Source organism: Cygnus olor, chromosome 2 (genome assembly GCF_009769625.2).
Source record: "Cygnus olor isolate bCygOlo1 chromosome 2, bCygOlo1.pri.v2, whole genome shotgun sequence".
NCBI lineage: Eukaryota > Metazoa > Chordata > Aves > Anseriformes > Anatidae > Cygnus > Cygnus olor.
Window position 1 is genome coordinate 86,961,183 of NC_049170.1, and position 19,395 is coordinate 86,980,577.

At 36.0% G+C, this 19,395-nt stretch overlaps 1 long non-coding RNA gene across 1 annotated transcript in view; it reads left to right on the plus strand.

Moving 5' to 3' along the window:
- The window catches only part of LOC121065715, a 17,058-nt gene extending 2,768 nt beyond the window's left edge, over positions 1-14,290 (plus strand). Inside the window, exons 2-4 of the long non-coding RNA XR_005817275.1 lie at positions 3,704-3,750; positions 4,638-4,808; positions 13,945-14,290. This is a non-coding gene — a long non-coding RNA (uncharacterized LOC121065715). The remainder of the gene's footprint in view (positions 1-3,703; positions 3,751-4,637; positions 4,809-13,944) is intronic.
- The last annotated feature ends 5,105 nt before the right edge of the window (positions 14,291-19,395 follow it).

The window sequence follows — 19,395 nt, forward strand, 5'->3', positions numbered from 1 at the left end:
ATACATGGTATTATATGTATCAAAGGAGATCTATCAAAGACTGTTTACCATTATTGAATATTGAGTGGAGTTAGATGGAGCCAGTTCTAATAACTTGCACTTTTAGATTAAAAATCTAAGGGGGGGAGGAAGGAGTTACCCAAGTGACCAAAAGCTCCTGTGACCCTATAATTATAATTATAAATTGTAAAGAAGAAATCTGCAGTATATGTTCCTGAGAGGAATTCAGGTGAGCTTGAAAGTAAACTGTCTTTACTCTATTCATCTTTGAGAACAGCCCATTTGTTTCAAATCTTTTTGCAAGGCAGGGAAGGGTGAAAGTATGCTAGCAGAAGTTTTTAATACTATTTGAAAATCTGTTTCAGCATGTTAATAGACCAGTGAGGGAGTTATACAGAGACTTGAAAAATGATTTTTACAGCACTCATCCTATCCATTGCAGCTGATAGACACTTTAAAACTCTCAATCTGTGATTCAATTAAATAGAAAAGTAGAAGTAAGAGTTTTTTGGCAGAGAAACTAAATTATATCAACTATGTGAATCACTTGTCAGGAATCTAGCAGCTGTTTTCCTGAATTCATGGACAGCCAAGGGAAAACTAAAGCTGTAAGAGTTACAAGCTGCTCACCAATTCATCCATTCCTTTAAACAGGAACAATCTGAAACTCTCTAACACCCACTGGAGTGAAAATTCATCCATGCCAAAAACCTTTCCACAGGCAGGCTTCAATAATCTGCCTACAAGATTGCACTTGAAGTTCCCTAAAGGGTGCTAGAATATGATATTAACAGTGAGGTGATTTGTCTCTTCACATTATACTCCTGTCCTCGTGAGGAGCAGGGAGGGAGACCCTGACTTGGTCATGGGAGCTGGCTGAGCCTTCAGGAGTGGAAATAATGGAGGGAAGGGAGAAGCAAGTGCTGAGTATGTTCCTTAAGGAGGACCTCCTAATTCTGATTTCATTAATTAACTCAACTAATCCACTGGGTGCCATGAGACAACTGTCCAGCTCATTGCTGCTGTGAACAACAAGGTCAGGATATGTACGCAAGTGGTAGCAGTGCTCCAAGGGATTGCTCTGGAGTTTTGACTGTATGAACTAGAGCTTACCCTGAACGGGGTTAAAGAACCATTGGTTTCAAACTTTCAGTGACTGTTCCACAGAAAAAGAGTAATATAGCTTGCATACACTTTAACGCTGAGGGGACAGCTTTAATAGGCTTATGTCCGGTTTGTCTTAGTCTCCGTAAGTGGTCTGTGTTCCGAGGACAATTATTCCAGCCAGATAACCAAGGCTTCTTCAATCAATACCTAGTAAATTCTAAATACCTTGAATTCAGCTATAGTGAAAATTGCCTTCAGCAATAGTTTCAGAAAAATATTAGTTAAAGATATATATTTTTCAGTACATTTATATAAATACCAGATTCTTGCTGTCTCCTCTGCATGGAATATACCATATCATAGTATGAGTCACACCTACCAAAAGCTCTCCAATGCCTTCAGCAGTTTAAAGGGGTACTTCAGCCACATAAAATATAAGCAATATCTTTGCCATAAGAGATTTACCAAGAGATGTACCAAAAGCGTGCTGAATGCTGGTAGTTATCAGCTGAGACATAGGACATAAAAATCTTCTGTAATATTTTGATGTCTTTCTAATGTATGCCAGGCGGCGGGATACCACAAGCATATGAAGCACAGACCAGAAATTTAAAGCCACAGTTGCACTCTGTTTCTGCAATAAATCTGGGGCTTCCAGGGGCCTAATTGCGTATTTTAAATGAGGTATAGACTTAAATGCCTTGCCAAGTCAAAACCTTTTTTCTTTAAGCTCTCTTGCTAGCTATTTTCACCCATTTTCTAGCATAATGCAAAACAGATCTCCCACTTGGATGCTCTGATATATGGTGAATAATTAGAGCTGAATGGAAAACAGAAATATTTTTCAGGAAAAACATTCCCCAAAAATATTCCAACAAGCAACTACAGTAACAAAATTAGCGTTCATAATAACAGCAATGTAAAACAATATATAGTAAAACAAAACAATTAATAGTAACAATGCAGAAATTATTTTTAGTTAAGGGGACTGTCCCACTTAAGTAAATGACTGGCTTTGTGAATATTCATATTAATTTCCACAAAGCAATTCATGGGATAAAGAATATTTACTCAGTGGGAGCAGCAGTGTCAGAACCTGGCCCCAGTGGGTTGGCATTCTCTTTCTATTTACTGACTGCCTTTACTAGCAGAATTTTAAATGCAGTTTTAGTGTAAATAAGCCAGTAAGTGAAAGCTTTGATTCTGAAGATTTTGAAACTTTGAAACTTTGAAACTGAAGATTTTTTTTTCTATTAAGCCATGTGCATTCAAAGAAAGTTTGAGAAAAAAAGAGTAATTGCCCCACTCATTATTTTGGTAACTCAGAGTGAATACATTTTATGGGTATATCAGTGTGCAGTAGTTACCTCTGACATACTATTATCATAAATAAAATCTGAAATTGTATGAAAATAAACATAAAAAAGTTCTCTCTGTTCTCATCTACTGCTTTTTCTCATGCAGTTCAAACCATTCCAAGTAGTATAGAATTATTGAATGTTCCATGGTGGAAATAGTGGTGGCGTCACCGTCCCTGAGGATGTTCAAGGAAAGATTGGACCTGCTGCTTAGGGACATGGTTTAGTGGGTGACATTGGTAGTAGGCGGATAGTTGGACCAGATGATCTTGGAGGTCTTTTCCAACCTTAATGTTTCTATGATTCTATAATTCCAAGGATTAAGAAACACTAGGACAGAGACACTGTTTTACAAGAAAAAAAAAAAAAAAAAAGTATATTGAGAAGAAAACAGGCATATCTTAGAGACAGCATAAAATAAATCTCTTCATATCTGCTTACTGAAGACTCTGAGACTAAAATCGCAGTATTTCAAACAACCCTTTTTGATTTCTATTTCTTTTTCCTCCTCTCTCTCTCTCTTTTTTTCTCTCTCCCTTTTTTCTCTCTTTTACCCTCTCTTTCTCTCTTTTACCCTTTTTACCCTCTCTCTTTCTTGCCCTTTCTTCTCCCTTGTGTCTCCCTCTGAAAGTTGATTGTCCATGGAGAATCATTTGTGAAGGGAATTTAACATCCTATAGTACATTTCCAAATCATGATCATACAAGTTGACCTTCTGATACATTTGGTAGACTTTTCAAAGGAGGTTGTTTTATACAGCTATGGCAGTGAATCCTGTTCTTTGTTTCTTTTAAAAAATAATTCTGTTTCTAAGTGGATGATATATCAGAAGGGAAAATGAGTAGCTTATTATAGCAAAGAAGAAGCTGGATTTTGGTTGAGAAAACAAACAGTTCACCCATCCTATTATTACCTTCATATTATGAGTGCAAGTTAAAACAGAAGTCTGATAGTGAATATATATTGAAATTATTGAAAATAGCTGTGCATAACTGACTGAATCTCAAAGATAAGTTAAAAAGCTTGATGCTAACAAAGTTACAGCAAAGAAAATAAGCAAGAAATGAAAAAGTGAGTTCAATAGGTGAGAAAATGAATAATGGGCAAGAAACTGTATGAGAAGTGATGGCATCCCATTAAGAATGTTGAAATTTTATAAGGCAATGATGTTTGTCAAGGTTATCAATAAGGACAGTTGTCAATGTTTTTTATTTATTATCTTCTGTCACAATGTTCAGGTGCAAAATAATGTCAAAGAAGATGTTGAATGACTGGCTTCAAAACAGTTGAGTAACTAGATAGTGTGTCCAGTATTCCCTCCATTCTTCCACTCCTGTCTTCCCTAAAATTCTGTATTTTAATTGATTTCATATATTTTTTTCCTATTAATTTGATATTGGTTGCTGTTTTCTTAACTGTATGATGCTTTTTCTATAATGGTATGATTTCATTTACAATTTGTACGTGCTTACCTTTCATGTTCCCTAGAACTATCTTCCTTATGAACTGCTGCATTAATAAGTGTTCTCAAAACCTCCTCTCCTCACATGTAGCTTACCTTTCTTTTCTCTAACCATCCCAGTTTCTCCTATTACAGTTTTCATGAGGCAATTTAGTCAAATGAATAATCTTGGGGGCTCTTAGCAGCTTTCAGTGAATTATAGTTGAGTGTTTTATTTCATAAATATATATATATATTGTTGGTTTCATATTTTTCACAGATGGGAAAAAGTTAATATAGTGGAGTACATACATCCATGTATGGTTTTATTAAGCACAAACCTCCAGAGAGCATAGCTAATCTATAGAATGTCCTTGAATTATAGATTTTCCATTGAAATCTCTGATTTAGAGGAAAGGTGTGTAAAATGGAAAGTAAATGGAGGACATCTTCATCCTTATGTTTCTGTGGAGAATCCATTGCAATCCTTACTCCAGAAAATACAAAGGAAATAACTTCTGCCTGTGAAATATGAGCTGCAGCTATCACTGTCTTCAGTATCTTTGTGAACCTGACAGCCCAAGAAGTTCCTAGGAAAGACTTACCTTACCAATTGCCTTGAGATGGATTGAGTCTTGCTAATTGGCACATTAGCTCATAGTACTTTTGGCATATGAGTATCTATTTTACAGAAATTTTTGTAATTCCTAAGTCTTTTTTTCTCTTTTTAGGGGAACTACCTCCATACGATATCTTTCTCTGTGAGACAGAAATGAGGGAATTCTTTGAGAACAGATATCTCAAACATGCAAGTAAGGACTGAGCAGAAGTCACCATGCAGCATCACTGCCAGCAGGAAGTATTCCTTCTTGGGTGGAGCCTAGGTCATTCAAGCTAAAAAGGTGATAGCGGTTACTGTCTTCAGTCATTCATGTAAGTTAATACAAGTTTTGTAAACCTTTCTGGTTTTCATCCTTCTGCTCCGTACTACCACTATGATGCTACAACAAATGTCACACAGAGAATCAGTGAGTCACAGTTTGTACACATGGCAGTCTGACAGTCTAAAGCCAGTAATATTGAAGAGACAGTGGCAGGAGAAAGAGGTAGACTTAAACTGTTGAGAGGCAGTAGTGATGAGCGGGGTGGGAGGGGAGAGAGGGAGGAAGATCAGAAATATTCTTTGGGTGAAGGAAAGTTTATATATGTGGGTGTTACATATTATTGACAGCAGATAGACCATCTTGTATCTGGCAGGCAATGTAAAATATAAATTAAATCCTTTTTTGAATCTATCACTTTTATTTTATAAGATTTTTACTACCTTCTTCCCTCCAATTCTTCCCAAAGATTTATTGTCCTAAGTACAGAATTTATAAAGTTTCATTGTCTATGTCTCAGAAAAGTGCTGTGTTACCTGCTGACCTTGTCTACATTTCAGACACTTGTCAAAAAGAGATTTTATCACAGAACAAGGCTTGATTCTTCTGCCTGCAAGCAATTCAGGGGGGTTAAGGCTTTGATCATATTGCAAGGTGGAATGTTTCTGGAATGTGCTACAAAACATGTCTATAAAACCTGTACCAAATCCTCTTCTTTCTGCTCAGCTTTTGAAAAAATCTGTCAGCTGCCCACAATATTTTAGAAGCACAGATAATAAATTTTGCATGTTTCACATTATTTAGCTCCACAGATGTAAACAATCATTTTGACACATTGATGGACTTTTAAAACTCTATAGGAAATTGGCACTAGCATTAGCTTCTTTGCATAACAACCATTTTGCATTGATGAAAGGGTATCTTCCCACAAGTGAGGAACTTAGTAATGTTCAGCTGTTTTCGTTCTCCAGGTCAAGTGTCTAATAGTCAGAAATCCAGGACTGTAGACACAGGTATATATAAACATTTACACATCCATGCAATATATTGATTAGACAAGTCTTGAAATATTGCACAATGAATGTACATATGATCTGTATCTTGTTATCTTACCCATTTCACCCCAGATTTTATTCAAAAAACCCATGCAATTTTAAAAAGCACCCTTCTTTATAAATCAATATGAATTAGAATTTCTCTCTTTCAATTAAATGACCAGCAGGGAAGATATCTCAGTGTTCAATCTAGATTCCTTCTGTATTTGAAGATAAGTCACTTATTTAAAGGTGTTTCATATTCATTACTTCTTAAGGTTCCCTCAGAGTTAGACTCCTTGGAAAAACTCTGGTTCACGCATTATCCTAGACGGCTTAACACAGATTTTAACATACTGACTGCTTTATCCATAGTACCAACAGGAATAAATGAAATATTTCCAAGCTCAGTTTAAAAGCAAAACAAACAAACAAAATGTACACACACACAAAACATTAACCAAATAAAACCTTGTCTGAACATCTCTGGAAAACTTTGTGACCCCAACAGGTAGCATGGGCAGACTGGAAAACAGTATGGAATGCAATAAAAGCTTCAGCCAACGTAATATTGTCCTGCTCTGTCTAACTCTCGGTGTAGTCCAATCATCAATCATTTTGTGTTTTATTTTTAGCTATATTAGGATTATATCCAGGAGTTTTATCAAATAGAATATCTTATATTCAAACAATGAATGACCAGGGCATGCAGATATGTTACAGGGAAACAACAACAACAACAAAAAACACACAATAGACCTTTAAGCCAGTAAAATAAAAATATCAGGAAAAAAAAAAAAAGCTGGATGTTAAAACAACAAAAACAAAAAAAGTACATTAAAACAACAACAACAACAAAAAGTCAGTTAGCAGACTCAAAGCAACGTAGGAAAGGATAGACTTCTTCTCTCATCATATCACAATTTTGAAGGAATTTTGTGGACAAGTTTAGGACATGGAGCATAAACAAAAGTTAACTAAAATGAAAATGAACTGAATGAACTAAAATGAAAAGGTAACTAAAGGAAATCTTGTGCCTTGTACTATAAGAGTTAAGATTAAAGTTCTGATAGACCTTCACTTTATTAACAGATTAACACGTGCTTGACTTTAAAATGTTTAAGTAAAAACAATGTCTTGCACTTGTATGTACTTTCTAAAGAAAAAATAAGCTTTAAAATCTACAGTGGAACTACACTCTCTTCTGAGATGTTTGATGGTCATATTTTACAGATGTGAAAACTGAAGTACAGTGAATGAATTGATGTGGTCAAGACCATATAACTTTGACTTTGACAAAAACATGGCAGAAAATCAAAAATTTTTGCTCTAACCTCTAGCAAAAATCGGTAGTTTATACAAAACAAGAAAAAAAATACTCAAACCTTGTAATAACTTTTGTGAACAGCAAGGTTAAACTATGGAAAATATATTTTCTTGCCCAAGATATATATATTCAACTACTGTACTACTACTATTTTATTTGGAATATAAAATATATAGCATTTTATAGTTATAAAATATTCTACAATATCAGAGGCATGGGCAATTTGAAATAGAATGGTCAAATAATTGTAGTTAAGCAATCCCTCCAGTCCATTCCACTGCAAACAAAAAACTCCTAAAAGCATTTTTTCCCTTTTTTTCACAAGATTTTTCACAGAATCACAGAATCGAAGGGGTTGGAAGGGACCTCGAAAGATCATCGGGTCCAACCCCCCTGCCAAAGCAAGCTCCTTAGAGTAGGCTGCCCAGGTAGGCGTCCAGACGTGCCTTGTATATCTCCAGAGAGGGAGACTCCACAACCTCCCTAGGCAGCCTGTTCCAGTGCTCTGTCACCCTCACTGTGAAAAAGTTCTTTCGCATGCTGGTGCAGAACTTCCTGTGCTCTATCTTGTGGCCATTGCCCCTTGTCCTATCCCCACAAACCACTGAGAAGAGGTTGGCCAAATCCCTCTGTCTCCCACACTTAAGATATTTGTAAACATTGATGAGATCCCCTCTCAGTCTTCTCTTCTCCAGGCTGAACAGACACAGGTCTCGCAGCCTTTCCTCATAGGGAAGATGCTCCAGGCCCCGTATCGTCTTTGTGGCCCTCCGCTGGACTCTTTCCAGGAGTTCCCTGTCTTTTTTGTACCGGGGAGCCCAGAACTGGACACAGTACTCCAGGTGAGGCCTGACCAGGGTGGAGTAGAGGGGGAGGATCACCTCCCTTGACCTGCTGGCCACGCTCCTTTTAATGCACGCCAGTAAAAGTTTTTGTCTGTCTATTTATTAGGACTGTATCTGACATTACAGGTGTGTTGTTAATTTATATATGTTTGTAAGGCTTATGCATTTCATAGCTGTATTGTCTTGGCATATACATATACATACAGTTATACATGTGTGCATACGTGTGAATATCTGTTATTATGTATGGAGGGGCCTACCTTGTCAGCTATTTTACAGGTCTCAGACACAAAACTACTATCTTTTACAGTGAGCAAGAAATCTATATTGGTCAGACTTGTATGGAAAAAGAAATGAGAATATTTTTCTTTGAAAATCTTGTTCCATTATTCATGGCTGTTTATTGAAGTCCTAGTCCTATTACACTTAAACACACAGAAATATTTGCCCCAGAGTGTCTTCCTACTGCTTTCAGTGTTACCACACAGAGTACAACACGGTGGAGGAAGGGTGGCAGAATCAAGGGTGCATTATTGTCAGTAAAAGATTTGTAGAATTTCATATTCAGAGTCTAATCGGTACTCCACCTCAACAGCTTCTTTCAGCTGAATAGAGACAGCAGTGGGCCCTTTTTTGATGTTAAGCTTACATTTAAAATTAGATGCTATTTATATTGTTATGTATATGGCAGTTGAGAACAAAATAGCCATATAAGAGATTTCTGTTATATTTTGGCAGAAGAATGGGGATGAATTGAATTTATTTCAACAGGGAATACTTTTGCAATCCCAGTTCTCACTTGGAAAATAAAAACATATTGCTGAACACCTGGGGAAATCACCTAAAATGCGCACACACCTTGGAGTCTAGAATCAGGGTCACAGCTGCTAAGTAACTACTTTTTGGAATAAAATAGATCTGATTATGGACATTTTTCATTGTGGATAACTGGAAAGAAAAGGAAGGAATGCCTTTTGCAGCTGTTCACTGTAAATACAGAAGGCTGAATAGTATTGATGTTTTTGTGTATTTGTTTTTCTCCAAATAACTGTGGGCAGAACTGTAAAAACAGCTGAAGAAAGAGGTATTGCATACATTTTAGTACATTTAGATTCAAAATACACTGTTCTTTTACTCCTAGCTATGAGATAGACTGTTACTTCCTTGCTCTGAATGAATGGTAAATGAGAGTTTTAGAACTATCCAGAAAATGGAATTTCCATCCCACATAAATATTGGAATCCCAAACAATGTTTCAAAAATTGCCAATAAATAAAATTTGCCATTCAACTGAAATGTGTTATTTCAGTATTGACTTTTTTGCTACACAACACAGGAACATTGGCTGGGGAAAGACATTTTAAAAAGAAAAACTAAACCTAGGAGTAATCAGAAGTGATTTTTTTCTTGTTTTAGCTTATGTATGCTGATCATCTGGCAAAGATACACTCCCACGTTGTAGAAGTAGGGAAGTGTCTTAAGGTTTGTGAGGCATTGGTGACATGGAATAAATAAATGATAATAATAACAATAACAATAAAAACAGTAGGACACCATATTAAGTCAATAACTTCTTGCACCAAGCAAATTAATATTTGCTCCCACACCATAAGTCATTTTAGCTATACATCCTGTTTTGCTGAGCAATGCTGTAAAATAATGATACAAGCAATCACCAGTAAGATTACAGCCCTGAAGTGTGCAATGATGACAAAATATAGGCAGAGAAAAGTCAACATCTTCTTTATAGAAAGCATGAATATTTTTTCTTTTAATTTAATAAAATAGTATTTCAAAGTGTGACGATAAGCCATACCAGCTGAGAGTAAAAAAATAATCAAGAACATGTTCTCTTTCATGTTTTTGTTTTTAAGGGATGTAGGAAATTATCATTAATGTCTTCTTTCCATGGGAAGGAATTAATGTTATCTACACGTCCTTTTTTCCTTAAGACATTATGTTTCTTCCCTGAAGGTTTACACAAATTTTCATTGTACTGAGGTTGGCAGCCACTGTATCTCCAAGAAAATAATGTCAAACTTCTAATTATGATTAGCAGCATTTAAATAAGCTAATCTGATCTATTTCATTTCCTTGCTTCTGAAACACTAGCTGAGAATCAGACTGCTCCAGTCTTTAAGTGCCATATGTGTCTCCTTAATTATTTCACAGGGTCTGTCATGCCTCATAGTCATATTTTTCTTAGCTAAAAACCAGGTATTTATTTTGCAAAAATAACTGTGCTTTTTTTTTTTTTTTTTAAATGACACATGGACTTGTCTAATCCAGTATTCCTGGTGATTCTCTCTTTGCATCACAAAAGGAATGCAGTACAACTTTTATGTGTGTGTGTGTGTACACTGAGAAGGGCAGGAATACAGGAGATTAAAATAAAAGGGGGATAAAAAGAGGTATGGTGAAAATGTAAAGTTATTTTCAATCACTTACACATCCTGCTAAGATTTCATTCCCCAGAGAGGAATAAGGCAAGTGTTTTGATTAACATCAAGAATATTTCAAGCAGCATTATTTACAAAAGTTATGCAGGAATGATATTGCATAGTAATGAAGCATTCTAAGCTCATCAGTGCTGATATAGAGGTATATCATTGCCCTTCTTTCTTTAAAATAATAATTCCTATATTATTTTACATTGATCTCTTACCATGACCTGAGGGGGGGGAGGGAACAAAACAGGAAGCTTTACACAAAGCTACAAATGAGAGAGACAGTTTTCAAGAGACGAACTTAAAGCTGGTCTCCAATTTTGGCACACACAAAAAAAATTTAAAATATAATATTGTTGGGAACTTTTGATTCCCACCATTTGAAAATGCACAAATGAATTTGAGAGTGGAATTTAAAAGGCATGTAAGAGGGCAGTGATGTCACTTAATTTTCATTGTTTTCATCAAAGAACTGAACACCCAAATAATTCAAGTAGCTGTGAATATACAACCCTACATGTTCAAGTATCAATGTGAAGACCTAACTTTTCATTTTTCTCTTGTCCAGAACTAAGTGGGATTAGCTGCAGCTGGACTGCACATCCCACACAGTACATTTATCCTGCACAGGCATGCATTCTTACCCTTATGAGAAGACCTCTGCCAGTAAGCCCAATACCCACCTCTCCTCTGTTAGCAAATCTTTACCTTGTAATCAGAGAATTAACTAGTCATTGAAAGAATGGAGCAGAACTGCCAACCTACTCTCTCCAGAAATGGCATAGTAGCAGACCAGTGGCTAGCAGAGCTAGTTGTAGTGTGTACAACAGCAACCTGACTTTCCTCAAACATCTTCTGAAACCCATGGTTTCTTCCCAATTGTCCCTTCTTTGAACACCCAAAGAAAAATTAAATTTGTAAAAAGGGAAGAAAAAATATTTTAGGACAGGATAAAATGTCCCACAGAGAATTAAAAAAAAAAAAAAGTCTTCAGCTGAACAAAAAGAAAATTGTGAAGTGTCTTGATTGTATGTCTGCATAAGATTTTCCAGGAATAACAAAAAAGCCAGATACATTTAATCAAAGATTGGACATAATTTTCTAATGGTGTGGATCGGGACATCGGAACAAAGTATCAAGAGAAGAGGTACATCTCTTAAACACCTCAGACTAAGGCTGGATTCTCTACTGAAGTATATTTTGTGATGAAACCATGTTATATCCAATTAAGACTAATTCACTGACCTCAGCTCAGGAGCAGTTGGGTGAATTTTAATGTATGATTGGCTTCACATCAAATGGTTAAAGAATCCCACAATCCCTGTTGATCTCAAGAACTCTGTGGATCTTTTCATGCCAGATTATCTTCTGATTCCACCTGTCAAGGTGCTAGTATTCTTTGCAACATATTTCCTAATATAAGTGCATAAATAAAGCTGAAAATTAACATCTACGTGTCAATCAGATTTCATTTGTTCTCTGGAAATCTCATACCATTGTCCATCAGCTCACTTTCCCTTGATACAGAATGTATAGACCTCGTCCCCACAGTTTCATTCTCTGATCCTCCACACCACCATATATCTTATAATCAGTTCTGTGAATCACCAGCATAGTTGTGTGCCTGCTGGGTGGGATCCCAGTTCAGAAGCGATGGAGTGATGCTGCACATTGACAGAAATTTTGTCCTTTTCTGTCATGACTACTGTAGTGTTAGGATTTCCATCATATAAGCCATAACATTAAAGAAATATGTTTAGGACAGAGAGAACCTGGACAGAATCCAGCTCTTAAAGTTACAGTAATACCTTCTACTTTAGTGATTGTCTAGTAATAAAGGATTGTTGGAAAAATATCAACAGTAAGAGATAATTCAACTATGTAAGAAATCAAAGTGCTGAGGGAAGACCATGAAAAAATGCAGCATCCTCCTGTAGTCATTATGCTTGTGGCAAGACTGCAAAACAATAGTAAACCTCTGAAAAAAGTCTGGCCTATTTATTCCAGTTATTCCAAGCTGTATGTTAAACCAGTGTCATTACAGCCGGTGAGGTGTTTCTTTCTCAAACAAGTAGTCTATATTATTTTTTATATAAACCTAAATGTTTTTAGAATAACAAGGAGATGTTATGTTCAGAAACTCTTCATTTAAAGTCCTTCAGAATATCCCCTGGACAGAGAGTGATCTTACTACCTAATTGGATATGGATACATTTTAACACATTGAATTAATGAACAAAGGAAAGAAATCAAGCTTTTATTCATATAATATTTAAATGATAATAATTTTCAGAACTTGAAAACCTAAGAGCTAAAACTTATTATGCCACAGCTTTTTGTTGTAATAGAAAAACCTAGGAGGAACTAATTTGATAACAGCCTTCAGCTGTTTAAAAGCTGTAGTAAAGTGAAGGGAACAGACTGTTCTCAGTAGTCATTTGGGGTGAAAGAACAAGTAATAGGTTTAAACTGAAGCATGGAAGACTTAAGTTAGGAATAAAAAGAAGGAGAAAAAAAAAAAGGCAGCAATATTACAATATTACTGTTTGGAAAAGGTTACTTAAGCAGTTTATAGAATTTCCATCACTGAAAGATTTTAAGATCTGACTAGCCAGACATCATTGAGGAATGGTTCAGGTACAGTTGAGTATTTCTCTCCTCGGTGGTTATATGGAGAACCAATTGAGACTATCATCAAAGCCTGATAGGTGCTGAGATTAAGTTCTGTGATGCCCCAGTCATTGTAACACCTGTATTTTTTTTATTTTTCATTTTTATTTTATTTCACTTTTTCTTTTTAGTGAACCAACATTTTTTTAAAATATTTTAATTTTGAAAAAAATGTATAGTTAAAAGAAATCACTTGCTCATTCAAACCAAAACCAAATCAAAACAAAAACAACAAAAAATGTCTAACCAACTAGTTCTATTGAGATTGCTGTCAGTGTCTGCACAAGAAAATGAGACGAGCCAAAAAACTTAATGTCATATCAAACGTCAGTGAAAAAATGAAGAGAAAACAGCTGTCCATATTATCTGTGCTTGATAACTTGTGCTTGCTGACTTAATGTCCAGAGCTGTAGGATTGTTGTGATAAACAGCAGACTAAACAGAATGGAAGAAAGTCGTTAGTATTAGTTGGGCAATGGGCCCTGGAGGCTCATGCATCAAAATGTCTTGACATGGTTTTTTTTGGCCACCTATGGTCAAGCACATGCCTGGAAGAGACCTGGAAGGGCACATGCCCAGAAGAAGAACTGAATGCTTTGGGACACCCTGCTCTAAACTAACCTTACTACTATCTAAACACCTTTTGAAACATATCCAGCTAAACAGACTACATATCCCACATCTGGAGACAATACTGTCAGAAGAATAAAATTGTTTTGTTTTGTTTTTAATTTGCTACTGTAGCCTTTCTAAAGTAGACATTTTCTTGAAAAATCTACTTCCTATTTTTTAAATAAAATACAATTGTCTTTTTTTTTTTTTTTTTTCTTTTAGAAATAATCCAATTATGGAAACTGTTGGAGTAAGGAAATGGAAATGAAACAGTGGCAAGAAATATAATTTCCCCCCTCAAGAGCTTATAAATTCTTTTCTGGAAAAGGCATGATTCAAATTAACTCAGTTGTAATACTTTTAAAATTACAGGCTGCATTTTGAAGACACTTGTTCAGCTTTTAAGTGTAAAGTCATGCAAATGCCAAGATCACATACACTAACTACTTAGTTTTCATTAGCAGTTGTCTTGAATATACAATAAATGGCAAGCACAATAGTCTACAGTCTTTTCATTGTGAAACCACAAAGTAATGTGATTATGTTTTAAAGTGTGTCTTGTTTCAATAAACATATAGTCATAACTGAGTTTGCTCTGATCTTGTTACTCTAGTAGGGCAGTAGTACTCCTAATTCCTAAACCCTGAACACTGATGTGAAAAGACAAATGATATATACCATGTCTGATCCTTAAGGTGAAACTACAACTTGATAATGTTTTATTTTGTAGCTATAGCTCTTCAGTCTTTAAATAATGACATATAGGCTTCATTTGAAAAAAAGGATGCAATAGATAACTTCTATATCTGACCAAATGAAAGAGAGAGAGAAATATGGTAGTTTTTTTTCGTCAGAAGTATCAGATTATCTTGTTTACACACCAACCAATGTAGTAACTACTGCTGCAACACATATGAAAAGTTGACTTTTCTACATAAATATTGATATGCTTACCCAAAGTGACAATGCAAATGTTGGACCAGTTTGTGTATGTCGCAAAAACTGGGCCCAAAGTGCCAAACCTGTACAGATTTTCAATGAACAATTTTACATAACTTCTTTAAGCTTCACTCAAAAGTTACATGTTCAATATAGAACAAAAGAATTCTTAAAGCCAAGAGAACAATAAAGGTTTAATACCTCAGAAAATCATTAGACTGAAAGATAAGCTGGATTTTTTTTTATATAGAAATTCACTCATTCCAGCTCTTTTAATTTACCTATGTTACCACGGAGCAAGTTAGAATGCGAAAAAGATTTTTATTAGGTTTTTCATATATTGTTAAAAGTAATTGGTGTGAGTACATTCATCTTTTGAATTCATGTTTTCTAGCATTTTCAGAAGTCTTCTATAATGATTTATTCTGCATATGTACTGATTTGTGACTATTTCTGACAGGAAGAGTTCATGGAAGAAAAATACTCAAAGGCAAAATCAATCTCACAGCTGATGAAGAATATTGCGAAACGTACAGCTGGTATTTTGCATTATTTAGAAGACAGACTGAAATTCTGCTGGAATTAATTCTTTACAGTTGGTGTACTGACATCCACAACTGGAAAGGGATCTGATATTCTTGGTTCTTTAACTTAAGCCTGTAAGCATGCACAAAGTTCTGAGATCCAAACTTAGAATTAAGAACTTTACAGAAATTTTCACAAAGGCTTGCAAATATTAAGATTTGAATGATTTCCATTACTAAGTTAGATTTCAGTTAGTTAATTTGTCTCTAGTCCTTAGCATTTCCCATTTTTTCCAAATGTCTGAGTTTGCTGCAATCCACTGGAGTTAGAAATTTCAGCAATCTACTTCTACCTGCTAGTAAGCCCAGTATTGCTTGTAGCAATTTGAGCATTGTAGCAGCTTGAGTCATGATGGTCAAACCCTCAAAAACATTAATTCCCAACAATAGCAAATAAGGCACAAAGTACCTTTAGCAGGCTGTACCTCAGTTCCTCAAAGCACTCAGCCTCTCTAACTAGCAAAGTTTTCCTCCACCTACTGCCTTTTTTTGCTGTGTCAGCATTGCAGCATTCTTAAAGACCAACAACTGAATTGAAATGGAGAACAGCTGGCCATCCCTAAAACTGCTATTTTATCTCCTGGATGAGAGAAGACAAACTGTCAGGCTGGTCATTTGCTTTTCAATGGCAGTTGGAATAAATATGCAGAAATCTGGGGGGGGAGAGGATGCATAGCTAGCTCTTTCACTGTTGGAGCTTTTGTCTTTGTAGAGTTCTTTTCTTACTAAAATTCTAGGGGAAAAATAAAAAAAAGAAAAAAAAAAAAAGAAAAAACACAGCTGTGCCATTCATTCACTTCTTTTATCTCGTTTGTCAAAATGCAGAGATCATTTGTACCACCCAATGGAAGCCCATGGAAAGTAAGCAGGTCAGGACCCATAGCATGGCAGTGGAAGAACATGACATTCTGTTAGGAAGAAGTTGGCTGCTGGTATCAGCTGAATACTGATGCTGTTTCACTATCAATGTCAAGAATAGCACGTGATGGTCTAATGTCATTGGAAGAGAAAGAAAAGACACTCATACCTGCTAAGATACACAGCCTTCATTCCTAAGAGAAATTAATGAAAGCAGAAGAGGCTGCTAATTCCCTCCCAGTGCCTCATCTGTCTACTGGAGCTGACATCCGAGAGTGTGCCCCTTCCAAAGGACTCTGCTCTTACAAATTACTGTGAAGGGATGAAGTTCATCTCTCACAGTAACCACAACCCCAGGTGCCCTTGTATTTGGGTCATGTTGATACTTTCAGAACGACCTCAAACAGAATAAAAATGACTATTAGTCTGGGAAGACAGGAGACTCATATGGTACGTCTGTTCATTTTCCCAGATGAAGATCAAAAACGTCTAGGAATCTATGTATTCTGGAGAGTTATGCATATTCCAGGGCACCTGGACAGCTTTGACTTTCTTGGCTATGAGATGACCCATATACGTACATGGAAAGAATACCCTTGAGCATGGAAAGAAGTCTATTTTCTGTAGGGGGACTTACTTATCTAGTAAGGAAGGCTTTAACCAGAGATACAGGGCAATAGACAGGGTAAGTGATAAAAGTCATAGGTGAGCATAAACAGAGAAATTTGAACAAGGGTTTCAAGATTGCTAGAGTGGGATGGGGATAGGATTTTTCAGAATAAGATCCCAAGAAATACAAAAAGGAAATAAAGGGTCAGGCTACTTACTTATGTAGGCTTTTGTACACCAATATACAGCATATGGGAAATAAAGGGATTTGGCAATATAATCAATATCACTGGAAGACTGATACTGAAAGAATACTACTTGTCCAGAAAGCGAAAGAATGGACATGTTGTCTTCGGCCTATAAATGATTAATGTATTTGATATGAAATCTGGTATGTCAAGCATATCAGACCTGTGAAAGTCTTTGAATAATGGCAAAAGAGGAAAAGAATAGTACTATCCCTGTAGAGGTACTATATATTTTCTTAATTTCATCAGGGAGTTAATTTTCTTCCTAGCAGCTGTCATGTTGCTGTGTTTTAGGTTTAGGAGGAGAATAATGGTGATAACACACCAATGTTTCAGTTGTTGCAGACTTGTGCTTACAAGAAATTTTCAGCTTCTCATGGTGCCCTGCCAGCAAGGAGGCTGGGGGCGCACCAGGAGCTGGGAGGGGACACATCCAGGAAAGGTGACCCAGCCTGGCTGAAAGGTTATCCCACACACTATGTGGTGTAATGTGGAAAAATAAAACTGGAGGAAAAATAAGGCTGGAGGAGTTGCTGCTGCTTGGGGACTGTCTGGGCATCAGTCAGTGGGTGGTGAGCAATTGCATTGTGCATCACTTGCTTTGTATATTATTATTATCATTATCATTATCATTATCATCCCTTCTTTTTATGTCCTATTTAACTGTCTTTATCTCAACCCACAAGTGTTGCCTTTTTTTCTGATTCTCTTCCCCATCCCACTAGATGGTGGGGGAAAGCAAGCAAACAGCTGTGTGGTACTTACTGTCTGCCAGGTTAAACCACAACATGTATAAACAAATCAGAAAGGCCAGGCCAAGTAGGTTTTCTGTGAACAGAGAAATTCACCTCACCTGAAGGACACACACACACAAAAAAAAAAAAAAGTGACTACATCATTTTCTGCTAGGTAAGAATGGAGTAGAAATTAAATTGTCCAGCAAGATTCTAGAATGTGTTAGGCACTGATAGTTAGAGAAAGCCACAAGAGAGGAAGTCTTTTTATATTTCATTCTAACCAGTCAGTGAAATTGATAAACGCATAACACAGAGACAGAAGTCACTGTGTCTGTTATAATCCTGAGAGATAGAAAGAGTTAAATGAAAATTAGGTAGACTTCAATGGGAACTGGTAGTTACAACTATCTCATGAGAACAAGGACTAAGGGATAAAGCAGTGCCTAAATGAAAATAATGCTATGGTCATAAATTAAACCAGAGCAGAGAAGTAAGAAGTATTATCGGAGATTAACTTGGTTAAAGTGTAAAGCCCTCATTGACTCACCAACAAGAAAGGATTATAAAGACTGAGGGTGTTAGATACCTTACTAAAGATGAAAATAGAAGACCAGCAGGAACATGTAACCACATCATAAAAACAAACAAACAAACAAATAGGTCACAGAATGAGGTGCAACTATCAAGCAGTGACACCAGAATAAAATTAATTTTACTATTGACTTACTATAATAATTTCATACTTTGAGATAGTTCTTAAATTTGCTATATTAATAGTAAAAAGGAAGATTGAGGACTAGCCTACTTCACAGAGAGGGAAATTGTAGGTGAATTTGAATATTAAGTTATGCGATGCCTTTTTTGACTAGTGATCTACAATAAACAAGCCAACTGCAATCAAGTGACTAATACAATTAATATGATAGCTGCCCACAATGCTATGAAAGAGATGATAAACAAAACTGTTTGTATGTACCTGGAAAATAAGGAGGAATTGACATGAAGATGGCAGCCAACACGATTTTTGTTTGTTTGTTTTTGTGAGAATACATTCTGTCAACTTAATCTAATTTTCCTATAGACAGGATGACAGCTTGGGTGCAGAGAAGTCACTGAGGTGACTTATCTTAACTTAATAATACTTATGATATCCCTGCATGAGCTTCCCATATACAAGAAACACGGTTATGATGGCATATAAGGAGGATGCAAAATTAGTTGACTAAGTAGTTAACAATGAGTTAAGTGGAGTTATGCAAGGTTCTCCCATTGTTTATCTCCTCTTCAACAGTTTTACTGAAGACCTAAATGTTGGAGTAGAAAACATGTTCACTAAACTTGCAAATAGCATGAAGATATGATCTGAAAGAATAATATGGGTAAATGCAAAGCACAACATCTGAGCAGGAACAACACACTGTTACAAATGTAGGATGGAGAACAATTAACTAGACAACTCTTCCTCAAAAACAGGTGTGATGGGTCTGTAGTGTCATAAACTGAAGCAGTCTCATGCTGTTGTTTAAAAAGCAAACATCTTATCAAGAACTACGAGGGAGAGAACACCATAAACTTTGCTTTCCTTGTCTCTGATAAGGCTTCAGCTGAAGTAGAGAATGAATTTTGAGCACTGTGTTTAAGAAAAGGTATGTGCACTAATTAGAAATAATCCAGACACCACAGTAGATCACAAATTAA